Source organism: Garra rufa, chromosome 7 (genome assembly GCF_049309525.1).
Source record: "Garra rufa chromosome 7, GarRuf1.0, whole genome shotgun sequence".
Taxonomy (NCBI): Eukaryota; Metazoa; Chordata; class Actinopteri; order Cypriniformes; family Cyprinidae; genus Garra; species Garra rufa.
Genome location: NC_133367.1, coordinates 13,401,653 through 13,414,078, shown reverse-complemented (window position 1 = coordinate 13,414,078; position 12,426 = coordinate 13,401,653).

Genomic DNA, 12,426 nt, shown 5'->3' with positions numbered 1-12,426 from the left:
TTAGAGCTCTTTTTAGTTTTTATATATGGAACATTTGCCAGAAGATGAACAGCAGATTCAGATCCTCCAACTAATTTGAACAGTAGCAGCAGCTTTATTACAGGAATAAATTAAGTCATAAAAATGCATTTATAACTTACCAATCAGAAGACACCAACACAAACAGAAAGAAATGGTTGAATCAAACATTTTCTTTAGTTGCTCAGTGAAAAGTCTGATCTTCATCTGCCGATAACAGTCAAGATATTCTTGTAGTGAGTGAATCCTCCCACAACAAAGTGTGACCCACCTAGTTCACATGCACACACTGTGTATGTGTGGGTTGTGAATATCGATATATATATGTAATATATAATTGTTTTTCCTTAAGACTTCATCTGTTCTTAAGTTTGAAAGCATTCTTTACTTATGTAATTTAATAATCTAATAATAATAATAACAAAGTACATTTCATATTGCACTTTTCTGGGTAATCAAAGCACTTTACATGGCAGTCCTCATGGCCCACTGCTCTGCAAATTTTGTATGTTTCTGAATTTGACGCACTTAGTTCAGTTCATGGATATTTCTCCTAACAAGCTGATGATCTGAATCAGGTGCGTTAAATGAGGGAGACATACAAAATGTGCAGAGCAGTGGGCCCCCGAGGACTGCAGTTGAGAACCACTGGATTAGTCAACCTAAATTTAATGTTTAAATAAAGCTAATGGAATTTAAAATTGATTCAGTTTTTGCATATGGCATACAGTATAGTATTGCCTTAAGTCTGCTATCTCACAGGTCCTACTCATGTGTGGGACTAGCAGCTTATCTTCTGAGTCAAACTGAAAGGTGCTGCGGTTTGGTTTCTTCAGAAATGTGGTTTGAGCTGCTAGAAGGACAGACAGCTTGTGCGTGAGTACTTGCGTGGCAATTTGTTTGATGTATGTTTAGTTTGTAGGTGAAGGGGTTCTTCCTTTCCTGCTGTATGAATATTACAGTGGATCATCTTTGCAAAGAACTGTAAGTTTAACTACATCAAATAAGCATTTAACTATTTTTAGTAAAGCCATTTTTAAGTAGCTTCTTTGTATTTGCAGACTTCGATGTTTGAATAGTACCAAGTGAAATATGTAACGAGTTGTGTTTGCAGCATTGACTTAATTGCTAGTTAACCTAATTGACTTTAGAATACTCAATACTGGCAGTGTGTTTATTGAAAGCACATGTTTGAACATGCAAAGGTATGAAACAAAAGAAATGATTTAAAAAAAGGGTTCATATTACTTTAGTTTTTTTAACACCTTCGCGATTTAGCCATCTGGTGGCTAAAAGGGTGAATAGCACAACAGCTGGTTTTACATCTGGTTGAAATTTATTCTTTACACATTTTACAATATGGGTGCTCAAATATGCATTAATTTATGCTTAACTAAAGCAGAGATAATCATGAGTTAATATATAACTTATGAAGAACTAACCCATTTATTAATGAACATTCTATACAATTCATAGATTAATTAACCAATAAATTGTTATTTGTTAAATCGGTCATAATGTATTAAAGTGCCCCTATTATGGATTATGAAAGCTTCATATTTTGGTTTTGGGAGCTCCCAACAACAGGTTACAGATTGGTAGACTGTGGCGGACTTTACCGAGTGTCAGTGCAACAAAATTCAATAAACAAGATGGTAATATTAAGCGATTTAAATTTGTGAAGAAAATATTGACTTTTTGCTCCGTTTAGTAAAAATGGTTCTAAACAAAGCCATGTTGTGCATCTCTGCACACAGCAAAGTTTTATTACTGAATGAATTTACCTTTTTGGACATCTAGAATCAGTCATTCACCGACCCGTCCCATTCATAAAAACAGTTTCAGTTTATTTCTTTTTACTGCATTCAGATGTAGTTTATAACATTTTATTAACATCAATGTGCATACAGCACCAAGTCTGATAAATACTGCTTTATTAAATTTTTTCTTGAGCTTGCAGGTTGACCTTTGTGACACCAAAGAGGGTGCAAAGAACAAACATCAGCCTGAATTCTAACTGTTTTAAATATTGATGATAATAATAACAATAAAACATGTTTATCAGCATATTTGAATGATTTCTGAAGAATCATTTGATACTGAAAACGAGTAATGATGCCGAAAATTCAGCTTTGATATCAAAATTGAAATATATTCCAACAGAACGCAGTTATTTTAAACAATAAATAATATATCACAATTGTACTGAATTTTCTGTAACTTGGATCAAATAAATGCAGGCTTGGTGAGCAGAAGAGAATTCTTTAACCCTCTGAGCCTCCTTATTTAGGGGTCACCCTTGGCTCCCTCGCAGTCAAAAATGACCGAAGCCTTAAAAAGTAACTTTTTTTTTTTCTTCAGGAAAATTAATGAAATACATTTTTGTTCAATACTATTTTGTGATTACTATTTTGAATTTTGAGAAGTTTTTATGAATCTATGCAATATTTATACAGTAATGAACCACTAGAATTTTTTTTTTAATTGAATTATGAATTTATTCTTTTTCAATGCAATGCAATAAATGCAACATTTTACATTAAAATAGAGTAAAAGCACTTAAAATCCATTTTTAAGTGAAAGTTGTGCCATCTGGTGGCCAAAAAATTAAAAGCGTGTGTAAGGACATGTAACCACCTGTATCTCCCCATGCATATAGGGAGATACAGAAGGTTACATGTCATCACACAAGTTTTTTCAGCAAAACCTGATATTTATGATGATGCCCTTTTTTATGCTGTATCCTAAAGGTCAACATTTGTAATTTGTACTTTTAAAAAGAAAAGGCTCAACAATTAAAAAGAATATCTGCTGGCTCGGCTCACCTCCGTGCTGTCCAGGCATCTTGTTTGCTGGCTGTTGTTTATTGCTGTCTTACTAATCTATTAATTAGAGATTTTCTGTTATCACAGTTTTCAATATTTTAGTTTTCACCTGCTGCTGGATCCCGGACTTGTTTCTGAATAAGACGCTAAGTATGCTGTTTTAAAGAATGAAGATTATCAGGAACAAAAAGAGAAGCAGCCATTTGCGAAGGAAGATGAAGACAGTGATGAGAAGAAAAGCACCACTCCAGGTATGACAGGGGCATCCTTTGTGAAATACAGTGTGAAAACGACATATTTGCATAGGTGAGTTTAGGGTAATTTAACGTTGCGTACACATTCACACATGTAAGAAGTTCAAATCATTCTCGTCATTTAGCATGCAAAAAAGAGGTAATTGGACGCAAAACGGCAACAGGCAGTGGCTCATGATGCAAAAACATCAGAGACCTTAAGTTTCCGGCGCCTGTGCGATGATCACCAAGTCCTTTCATCTGCCTTGTATGCTGAATGACCACGATACTTGCATCTCCTTATGGAGAAAAATCCAGCACTACTTGAAGATCTGTCTGAAGACTTTTTACTTTGTGCTTTTGGACATTTATAGCATATGAAAAAAATATTTATTTTAACATTTAATTGTTTGTGACAGCATTGGGCTGTCCAGTCCAGGCGTAGGGGAGAGTGGGGTGATTTGTGCCGGGGGTAAGTAGTTCCACCCCATGTTTCTAGAAAACCATAGAAGAAATTGGTCATGTGACCACATACTTTTGGAGAGCCATCCAATTTACCTATCCCCCAAAGAAGAGAAACACATGGCATGAGAGCTAAGCACATTTTAGCTCAAAAAACAGTTTTTTGCCTTGCAAAGTAAAATGTATATGATCAAGGTTTTTTAATGTTGCATCTGAACAATTATAGACAAGTTTGAAAATATTTCACACGTTTTAGTGCTTTAGTAGGCTACACAGTGAGTCTATAGCATATTGTTAGCTCTAAACTGCTGGATCATGCTAGTCTTTCAAAATTGTCGGGCTGGGGTGATTTGTGTCAAAGGGACGGGGTTAAGTTGTGCCGGTGGGATGTTAAGAAGTAGACCGGATCTAGGCCAGAGGGGTGTTCCATAAAACAAATTTACAAAATAAGCCAGACTTATTTTATTTAGTTTGACTTATTGATTTGGCTCAAAATAAGTCAGACTAACTGAAATAAGCCTGACTTATTCGGTAAACTTTTTTTATGGAACACCCTCGATGCCCAACCCTGTTCCTGGAGATCTACCCACCTGCAGGCTTTAGTTCCAGTCCTGCTCCAAGCCTCCAACACAGCTATCTGTAATTATCACATGCTATCTAAGAGATTAATTAGCTGGTTCAGGGGTGTTTGATTAGGGTAGGAGCTCAACTTTGTAGGATGGTAGATCTCCAGGAACAGGGTTGGGCATGCCTGATCTAGACCTACATACCCACAGGGGATAATCTGTGTGAGGCGATGAGCGTGCCTCATCAGTGTTTGATTTACCTGCTTCACTATAAAGTCACTTTGAGTTAAAACTTCCTTATTATTTCCCCCCTTTTTTCCCTTTTTAATCCCCTTATAATCCTCAACGGTTGTTGCAGGTTCGGAGCCAGACGATGTAAACATTCTGGGCTTAGCCCAAACCTAGGGGGGTCCGGGGGCAATTACGTCAGCTAAATGCACTATTTTTCAGGCTGTTTGAGATAATAGAATGCCTAAAAATCTATACACTATCTGGGAAAATGATGATAGGGTACTAACCCAGTAGAGCCTACAAGAGGAAATGAAACAAAGTTGAAGTTATTTTAAACAAGTAATAAAAACTCAGTGAGTGTTTTAGTGCAATTTTCTCACGTCATGGGATCACAACACTAAGAGATAGTAAATGTTTTCCTGGATTTTTTTAGTGCGTTCCCGAGATTAGACCTTCCTTAACATAATGCCGAAAACCCGAAGTCTCTAGGTGGTCTGGTTGAGGAGTAGATAGAAGTGCAAGATTGGTGCGCACAGACAGAACAGAAATCATGAGTTAACAATCGCAATTTTGTCCGGTGGAAAATTGCGCTAAAAACCTAAAAGATTCGGGGCTTTTGACAAAACATTCGGGGCTTAAGCCCAATTAATGGTTGGGTGTCCATAGTTGCATTTCCATTACCCCTTAAATTGGGCAAAATTAAATTGCGAATACGCCCAACGGAAACGCGTCAATTGCGCAAAAACTCCCATATGTCGCAAAAAAGTGTTTACGCTCGCATGAGATGGATTTTAGGCGAAAAAGGAATATTTCACAAAACAGCAATGGAAACGATTTTTTTTTCATTTACAGGTCACATTGATTAAATATAGCCAAAATCCATTGCCATGACTTATCACGAGAGGAAAAAAATAAGTTTTAAGACGCATAACATCGGCTACTCCGTCATTTCGCAATACTTTTTAATCAACATTTTTAAAATATCATCAGTTTTGCTCTAAACTGTAATGAAAACGTGCCTATAGTTTTATCATTCATCAGGAAAGTGATTTTGTTTTAACAGTAGCCCACTGTTCTTCTATATTGTTAGCATTAGCATTTTGTGTTCATTGTGTTTTATTTTATTATTTATATTTTCCTCCGTATTATACCTATATAAAGCAACATTGTAAATAGTGCACAATTATTAACCACAACAGGTAGACATACATTCTTAATTTCAGACAGAACACTTTTGAACAGGTTAAAAAAAACCTAGACATTGGACCTGAGGAAGACATGACGAGGTCCAATCAAACACCGAAAATGACAGAGAAATCGTGGCTAATCATACTTTTGTATAGCTAATCTCTTTTTGCTTTATATTTTTGTTATTGATTGATTGATGTATTTTAATGATTTGCTTAAAATGCAACTTTTCTTATGCAACATTTCAGACTTGACGGAAGAGAAGGAGAAAAGTGAAGAACTGAATGAAGAGGAGGAAAAGCATCATGTCATGAGTTGTGCACAGAAGGAAAGACAGTTTGAATGGAGAAGAAGAGCCAACAAAGTCTTCACTTGCCCTCAGTGTGGAAAATCATTCACATGATGAAGATCACATGAGAATCCACACAGGAGAGAAGCCATTTACATGTGATCAGTGTGAGAAAAGTTTAACAATAAAAATAAACCTTAAAGAACACCTGAAACGGATCACATGAGAATCCAAACTGGAGAACCGCTGCACACATGTGGTCAATGCGGGAAGAGTTTTGAACAATCAGTCAGTCTTAATTCACATCTGCGTTCTCATTTTGGAGATCATCAAAGATCATACAACTCTGAACAGTGTGGTAAAAACTTTCGTTGGGCACAATCCCTGAAGAAGCACTTGACCGTTCATACACAGGAAAAGCCTCAATTATGTTCTTTGTGTGGACAATTTTTTTTCACGACTGTATACTTTGGAAATACACAACAGTGTGAAGAATCATAAGTGCTTTGATTGCGGGAAGTCCTTTTTCAGATGGTCAAATGAAGCTGCACCAGAGAATTCACACTGGAGAAAAACCTCACAATGTGACGAGAGATTTAGTCGGGTTAAGTACAATTCTTGTTCAGATCCAGATTCATTTTTGCACAATCGACCCTTCGCAAAACTCGCCCCTCAATGCAACTCTCACACATCATGCTCCGATGCTGTTTTAGCTGCTGTTGCTCAAAAACCCACAAGATAGCGCCATTTAATTTATAAATCAATAAAATACAACTGATGACCAAAGTAGCAAAGTGTTACTGGATGGATTGTTATTCCTTGAATATCCGGCCCACCCTTCAGCTCATATCTGGAGCTGGGCCTGGCTCAGCCACTTATAGGCTAATCAAGAATTACAAGTGATTGTGGTTGACTTAGTCTAGCTGTAGGAAAAACTGTAACATAATGCTGCCATTAAGGCAAAGTCTTCCCTTATTTCAGCAAGACAATGCCAAGATTCATTTTGCACGTGTCTCACCAGTGTGGCTTCATAAAAGACTTCAGGTATCCACCTTTTTCTTCAACATGGAAGTAAACCTATGGGTAAAATTTAAATTGTGCTGCATAGTTAATAATTTTTCATACATAACATCACTAAATGGTCTTCATAGGTTTAGTCGGTGTAGATGGTCTCCCTGACTAACCAGCTGCTAAGTGCTCCAACATCTTTAAAAGCAGTGAAGATCAACATCCTATGTCCGAATTAAATGGGAGAATGAAAGAAACATTATTATAACAGGTTTGGTTAAAAACATAAATCCCAATAGGAAACCACAGGCTCACTCACACCAGTGGAGGTTATTTCCCTTCAAAAAAATCTATTTTTTTTATATCTCCGGAACAAAAGTGTCATAGTGAACTAACTTGCATCAAACACATTTTTATGTCCTTAGCTGGTTTATGCCGGTCCTAAGCTGGTTATGCTGGTCAAGGACCAGCATAAGTCAGCAAAGGACCACCAGCATGCTAGCACCAAAACATAGGCCCTACGCTGTTTTTTGTTTTTTGATTTTTTTTCAACAGGGATAAGCACTGCCTAAAGACAGAATGGTTTGTGCAAAACTATATTTCATGAAACAGATATAAATAAAAACACACAGGGAAATGCAAACACATATCTTTTAATTAATGCAAACCATAATTTAATTGTTAAATTGTACAGATAAATTAAATAAACTTGATCTAAAAACAAACATTTTGAGTCTATAATGCTGAAGTCTCCGATAGTCTCGTATATGACATTTGCAAACCTTTTATCTTACAAATAGCAGTCAGAACACGATCACATTTTACTCTCAGTAAATGTACGGTAGTGTGTTTTAATGAAGAGATCCCCGTGGATTTTTAACCGCTAAGGCTACAACGCGGGAGTTTTCTCTTGTCTTTGATATATTTTATTTGTTATTTAATTTGAAATACATTAATTATATATCTATCTAGCCAAGTTTCGCATTCTCCTTGTCCCGGAAGTATGCACACTATAGCAACGCCGGAGCTCACCGACGCCATCTTCTCCTAATAATTTCCAGACGCAAGTCCACACGTAAGTTATCCAGACGCTTATCCAGACGCAAATCCACACGTACGTAATCCAGACGCAAAGTAAAATTGCGCTTATTTCGTTACAAATTATAACATACTGGATAAGGTACGTGTCGATTTGCGTCTGGATAAGCGTCTGGATAACGTGCGTGTGGATTTGCGTCTGGATAACGTGCGTGTGGATTTGCGTCTGGATAAGCGTCTGGATAACGTGCGTGTGGATTTGCGTCTGGATAACTTGCGCGTGGATAAGCGCATTGATTGATTGATTGGCTTTGTCCCATTTTGCTCCAAGGCTTTATGGTGGCAATGATACCTAAATTACACATCTGTTTTCCTAAGACACGATCAAATAAGGCTTCAGTAGACAAACTGCTTTTGTAATAAGCAGACATGGAAAGGAGAAAAAATCAAAACCTGAACTCTGAACTAATTTTCTGCCGATCATACCCACACTGTTAGAAATCGCTGTAGATTTAGCAGCACAGTAGCCTACTGTAAAAACCTACAGAACGGCAGATTTCACCGGCTGTGTGAAGGGCAATGCTGTCACAAGGCAGTTTTTTGCAAATATTATTTAAATTAATTACATTTTTATTTACAGTTGAAGTCAAAAGTTCAAATACGCCTTGCAGAATCCGTAAAATGTTAATTATTTTACCAAAATACGAGGGCTTATCACACAAAATGCATGTTAATTTTTATTTAGTACTGGCCTGAATAAGATATCTGACATAAAAGACCTTTACATATAGTGCACAAGAGAAAATAAGAATCAGAATCAGAATGAGCTTTATTGCCAGGTATGTTTACACTATAGGAATTTGTTGTAGTGACAGAAGCTCCACAGTGCTATACAGAATGACAGTGACATGACAATACAGATTATAAAAAGAACAATATACAAGACAGACAATGTGCAAAAATAGCAATATACTATGTACAGGTATATTAGGTGCAATATTTGAATGTAAGAATAGTGCATTAAACAAATAAGTAAAGAGTGTATAGTGTTGTATGTTCCATGATCAAGTGTCCATGAGATGATTTAGTTTATAAAAATTAGCTCTTTTAAAAGTTTACATCCATTTTTTAATTCAAAATAAGTTGAATTTACCCTGATCTTCATATTCAAAAAGGTTTTACCCCCCAACTCCCCTGTTTACAAACCGAGGGACTCATATGCAACTATTACAGAAGGTTTAAACACTTAGTGATGTTCCAGAAGAGAAAAAATGGGGGGGAAGGGGCGTAAATTATGAACAGAATGGGGATGCGTATGTTTTTCTAATTTTGCCTAAATATATATTTTTTTATTTAGCACTGCCATTCAGAAGCTATACAGATGATTTTTCCCAAAAGAAAAAAAAAAGTTAAATTATCTCAATCTTCAAATTCCAAAAGTCATGATCAGCATTAAACAGCCTGTGTAAATAATTTAAAATGCAGTCTGTAGTATTTTGATTGACTGACAAAACTGGTTAAATTTATATATTTGACAAAAACGACAGAAACATTAACTTGTGCAGGACTTTAACTTGTACAAATATAACATTAGCCTGAGGAGGTTTAGTCTCCTGGAAATGCAGAGAACAGTCCACTGACAGGCTTTCTTCAGCTTTCCTTCAGGGTTGTGTTGTCCTGTTTGAGGAAAAAATTATCAGTCCACAGTTTTATGATAAGCTATCAAATCCGTATATAGTGATGATAAACCTACTGTTTGTAAATGAGTATAGAAATTAAAGAGAGATGCTTTAGCTCCATCACTAATCCTAACAGTCTAACATTGTACTGTCAAAGTATTCACTGCACATATTGTATAGCAATACAATATGTACAGTGTACTTACTTATGGTCCCGCCTTTTTCAAGGGACCATAAGTAATTGGACAGTTGACTCAAAAGCTGTTTCATGGACAGTTGTGGGCTATTTCTTTTTTTTTTCTACATCAATTAACCAGGTTAAGAAATGCGCCAGAGAGATAGCAGGAACATTAGGAGTGGCCAAATCAACAGTTTGGTGAATTCTCAGAAGAAAAAGAATCCACTCGTGAGCTCAGCAACATGAAAAGGTCTGGATGTTCACAAAAGAGGACTGTATGGTGGATGATTGGATGATCCTCTCCATGGTATAATAAAACATTTTACAGCATCCAGCCAAGTAAAGAATACTCTCCAGGAGGTAGGCTATCGTCTACAACCAAGAGAAGACTTCACGAGAGCAAAATAGAGAGAGTTTACCACTAGGTGCAAACAAGGCCATATTAGACTTTGTCAAAAAAAAAAAAAAAAAAAAAACTTTTAAAAAAGCCAGACCACTTCTTGAAAAGCTTTTTTTTTTTTTGGACTGCTGAAATTAAAATCATGTACCAGAATGATGGGAAGAAAAAAGTATGGAGAAGGCTTGGAACAGCTCATGATCCAAAGCCTTAAACATCATCTGTGAAACATGGTGGAGCAGTGTAATGGCATGAGCATGGCTTCCAGTGGCACTGGGTTACCGGTGTTTAGTGATGATGTGACAGAAGACAGAAGCAGCCGGAAGAATTCTGAAGTATATAGGGATATACTGTCTGCCCAGATTCAGTGAAATGGAGCAAAGTTGTTTGGACGGCTCTTCACAGTACAAATGGACGATGACCTAAAACATACAGCAAAAGCAACCCAGGAGTTTTTAAAGGTAAAAGTAGAATATTCTGCAATGGCCAAGTCAATCTTCTGATTTCAAATTGATTGAGCATGCATTTCACTTGCTGAAGACAAAACTAAAGGCAGAAAGACCCACAAACCAACAACAACTGAAGTCAGCTGCAGTAAAGGCCTGGCAAAGCACCACAAAGGAGGAAACCCAGTCTATGGTGATGTCCGTGAGTTCCAGACTTAAGACAGTCATTACCTGCAAAGGATTCTCAACAAAATATTAAAAATGAACATTTTGTTTATGATTATATTTATTTGTCCAATTACTTTTGAGCCCCTGAAAATGGGGGGTCTGTGTATAAAAATGGTTGTAATTCCTTAGCATTTTATGTTATATTTTTGTTCAACCCCTTGAATTAAAGCTTAAAGTCTGCACTTCAATTTCATCTTGATTGTACCAATTTAAAACTATTCTAGTGGCATACAGAGCCGAAATTATGAAAAGTGTGTCAGTGTCCAAATATATATGGACCTGACTGTATATAGACATGAAAAAAAAAAAAAATCAAAACTGTTGTATTGTAACAGCAAACTTAAACTGGAGGAAGCTTTGAAGCAGTATCGCAGCGCTTGATGTGTAAGGGACTGTCTGACAATTCCACCGACTGTGTTAATACATCCCATTTATTTTAATTAAAATGAATTTTAACATTGAAAAAATACATTGTTAAAGCTTGTAATACTTATAATGATTTACTACAGGTACAATTTATCTTCCTTCATATACACATTATGTTAATAAAACCTACTGTAAGTACATAGAAGGATGTTCATAAAGAGTGTAAGTGTCCAACTCCAGGCTGATTTACTACAGGTGAGATTTTGCCAATATCTCCTTTACTGTATTCGCACAGTATACACATTTTCATTTTAAAAATACTGTAATGCACCAGAAGGTTTTTAATGTACCAAATGTTGTAGTACATTCCTGGATACAAGACGTATTTACTAATAGTGACATTTAGCCAAAACCTCCTTTACTGTATGTACAGTAGACATTTTAGTACAGTAATTCACCAGAAGTTTTTTACATGTTCCAAAGGTTGTAGTAAGTTGCTAGCAGCCAGAATGACTTTGGCTACTACAGGTGAAACTTTGCCAATATCTCCCTTACTGTACAGAAATAATTACTGTAATTTACCAAAAAGGTTTTTTCATGTTCCAAAGGTAATTGTGTACTTCACATATATGAACGGAGGTACTGGCACAATCTCACCTGTAGTATGTCAGTCATGTATCTTGGAACATACTACAACATTTGGAACATAAAACAAAAATTATTGGTAAATTACTGTTATTTTTCTTTAAAATATTTGTGTACTGTACATAGTAAAGGAGATCTCACCTGCACTAAATCTAGTCACTGAACATACTACAACTAATTTTTTCTAAACATGTTTTTATTCACTGCACATACAGTAAAGGAGGTTTCGGCAAAATTTCACTTTTCATAAGCCAGTCCTGTAACTGCAATATATTACAACCTTTGCAACATAAAATAAATGTTTATATAAAGGAACGTATTGGCAAAATCTCACATGTAGTAAGTTAGTCTTGTCACTAGGAACATACTACAACCTAAAACAAGGAAAACAATCTTTTGGGGGTGTATAGTCGTTTGTACACAGTAAATGAGCTATTAGCTAAATCTTCTGGCCACTAGGAACATCCTACAACCATTGGAATATAAAAACCGGTTGCTGAATTATTGTACTTCTTTCTAAAAAAAAAAATCTGTCTACTGTTCATGCAGTAAGAGAGATACTGGCAAAATGTTGCCTGTAGTTGAGTTTTGTAACTAGAAATAGCCTATACTACAACCTTTGGAACATT